This window comes from Dinoponera quadriceps, unplaced genomic scaffold (assembly GCF_001313825.1).
Source record: "Dinoponera quadriceps isolate SergipeBrazil2010 unplaced genomic scaffold, ASM131382v1 scaffold2167, whole genome shotgun sequence".
NCBI classification, from domain to species: Eukaryota; Metazoa; Arthropoda; class Insecta; order Hymenoptera; family Formicidae; genus Dinoponera; species Dinoponera quadriceps.
The window spans coordinates 512,822-516,085 of record NW_014556702.1 but is presented as its reverse complement, the minus strand read 5'-3'; the positions used below and the strand labels follow the sequence as shown (position 1 = coordinate 516,085).

Below are 3,264 nucleotides of genomic sequence, written 5' to 3'. Positions count from 1 at the left end.
GGGAGGGGGGGGGGGGATGACGTTTAATTCGGTGCCAATTTTACGACGATACGACTGTGCGCGGGCTGAGCTACGACGAGAGGGGAGCGACGGTGGGCATCGATTACGGTGATCCGTGATCTTAATCGTTTATTTTACGAGCTCGTAAAATATGGCATTAAGTTCTATCGCCGGCGCTAAAGAGCGCCGGGAAGCCACCGTTCGCGCTGGTCATACCGGAATTCTCCTGTCATCGGTTACGTAATTGGACAGCTCGGCTAAGTTAGCAGCGCGAGACCGAGTCGCGAAGTTGCACCGTGCGCTTTCGCGCGCACGAACAGTGAAGAATAAACGGGAGAAGAGAGGCGAATGAGAGGAAACACGGTGAGAAATTTCAAATAACGATACGTGACTCTGACATTTTGAACTTGGAATGTGGTTACGTCGTTTATATGTAGACAGAATATACAGACTATACAGACACGTGCAAATTGTTAGACCTGATGGTGAAAAGATGAAAAATCATCTCTTTTATTCAAATGTATCTTTACTGATTTTTCTTTAATATTTTAATATTTTGTACGCGTCCCGATACGAGCGACGATACGAGCAGCGATGCCGACGACGTTGCGTCGCGTCACTCAGAGGCGATACGGAAAATCGACTCTCTAGTGTCGACTTGGCAAGTTTCCCATCTCGTCGAAGACCGTCGAGAGAGGGAACGAGAAGAGATACACCCGGGTGGTCCTCTTAATTAACTTGTTTCTCCGCACACTTTGAGTGCGTGCGAGAGACTACGTGACGACGTTCACAAATCTGCGCGCATTAGTCCTCTCGCGCATCCCATTAAGTCAACGCGACGCGCCGCTCAATTCCCGTTTTCCCGTCTCAAACCGGCTGTGCGCTCAATTCATACTTCCTCGTCATCCAAATACGCGCGGAAAAGCTGATCTGTCTTGAATTAATCAACCGATGATTCGGCCGAGACGTAATTCGTTAATCTCGCGGATAACGGAAAAATGCTGAGGAAAATCCCCCCCTTTCGCGGAAAAAAAAAGAAATAGCTCACGTAGGTAAAAATTAGCTGTCCGTATAATACAACGGAAATTTAATGAATTTAGGCGCCTAACGTTCGGAAAATAATGTTATCTTACAAAGACGATTACATCACGCGTGCGGTGGGGGCTATGGATGGTGAGGTTGCGCTTTAACTTATGAAATATGTCATTGAAGATAAATAGTCTTTCCGTGAGAGCTATCTGTCTTGCAATCGAAGATATCCGAGTGACGACGTAGTTGAACGTTACATTGCACGTCGTGTATTTTGCTACGAGAATTCGGCAAGTCTCATCAGTTCGCAATTCGAAGTATCAATCATGAGGAATCTTGTGCGTTTCGCGTACATCGCGCGCTTGTCGCGTCGCTCTTCTTCCGCGCATCCGAAGCATTCGCAGTCTTACGTGAGATTTCACCGAGAAGAGATCAGAATCTGTTCGATATCGCTGCCGATAGACTCGCGTTATCGCAACTTATGTCACGCGACACGAACGTTTCTTTCTCACTCTTTCCTCAGCTATTCCACACATGGATCAATAATATTCTCGAGGTGCTTCGTAATCTAATCTAATCTGAGATTGCGTCTGGTTCGTTCCAGATTGTCGCGTCGTTCGAGAAAAGACGGGAGAAAGAGAGGCATGGCCTTCGTTTTCACGAGAGGAGAGGAATTTTGTAGCTCAAAGTGAGCATCGCTCGGATTATACGCGAGTCGGATTACTGAAGTTTTCTTCGGGCAGAGGAGGAGCGCGAAGCCTTCGGAGGAGAGAGACGCGTCGGAAGCCGAAGAAACAAAAAGTCGGGGACAAACGTAAGGTAAGGTAAGTCTCTCTTGCATTTAGCGTCGCCATTAACACCTGCATATATTGTACGACTCTCAGTCGGTTCGAAAGTTTTACGCGACGAGGTCGGAAGGGCGATGAAAGGCGACAGGACGAAACGGTGAAACCTGTCGCTTTCTGCGGTGTGAGATGAGGTATTCCAATCTGATATTATCCAAATTCCCATAGACAGTACAGTTGCGCTACGAATTTACGAGCACCGCATGAATTATATTCACTAGTTATATCAATTATACGTTTAATTACGTACGCTATACGAGGAGGGAGAACGTGGAATGTGTTATTATTGCCGCCTTACCTCACGATTGCGCACTACGTGGGGTAAGCCGTTGACCAAAACTACTGTTTGCACAGTAATTCCCCCGTATCCGGGTATTTAGACATTAATCTCCAGTAACACACTCGCGCACAAACGACGCGCGCGACAGTACACCGCTGAATTAACAGCGGCGACTCGACCTTGCGCGCCGAGATTTTCCTAGCGGCTTATCCTCCCGGTAATAACTCACCGCGCGCGCGTTTAACTTTATGCTCGCGCGTGCGATAAAAAAAAAGAAACAAATTACGAATACCAGCGAAATAATGCAGGCGAAACGGAGATACGATGGTAACAGGCGCGAAGAAACTTTCCAGGTCCCAGATCGGGCTTAAGATTGCGCGTGCATGCGAAAGGGGCGCATGTGTCAAACGAACAAAGAAAAGGATAAGAACTAACATACGGAACGCAGACGACCGATCCGTCGGATATAAATAAGAAAACCGCCACGGGAGTTTTTCCTTTTTCCTTTCCTTTTTATCACTCGTTATCCAATCGGCGCGCTTTCTCGCGGCTGGGCGGGCGAAAGTGGCCTCTTAGGTCTCACCCGGTTATCCCGGAGTCCCTGTTCCGCCATAATGGACCGCTTCTACGGGATTGCACCCGCGGGATTTATACGGGGGTGGCGGCGGTACATATTCCGGCACATTCCGGTACTTACCACTTCCCACGGCCACTCGTGGAAGTGCCGTGCCAAATGGAGAGCTCTCTGGCGATCTAAAAATAGCGTTCGCCCGGCGGCGAACGCCTCGTCGTCGTGTGCACCCTCTATGGTGAAGGACGACGGAGAATCCTTGTCGAGTCGTGTCCACTAGCCGGCCGGCCGGCCGGCTAGAAAAATGCGCGAGAAGTGCGGCAATCATTCACAAGCGCGGCTAAATTGAGAAAGAATAGGATGAGTGAGGGATCCCACAGATTTATCCGGCGGATCTCGGCGCGGATTTATCGCTACAGCGTGAGTAAAACATCGCGCGATTTACGTCTGGCCACGACGGGAACGAATAACTCCCCGTGCGTGGTGTAATAACTGTCGTTATCTTGCAAATTAATTCATGTATGATTACTATTTCGCCC

General features: G+C 48.8%; 1 protein-coding gene across 3 annotated transcripts in view; it reads left to right on the top strand.

The window, feature by feature from the left end:
* Window positions 1-3,264, top strand: part of LOC106747983 — a 163,193-nt gene that overhangs the window by 43,200 nt on the left and 116,729 nt on the right. The window contains exon 2 of one of the 3 annotated variants that reach the window (XM_014626084.1): window positions 1,634-1,848. The exons of 1 other annotated variant lie outside the window; for it this stretch is intronic. The gene's annotated coding sequence lies outside the window, so the exon portion shown is untranslated. Of the gene's footprint in view, window positions 1-1,633; window positions 1,854-3,264 lie in introns of all 3 variants that reach the window. One more of the 3 variants, XM_014626085.1, reaches the window with a different exon arrangement.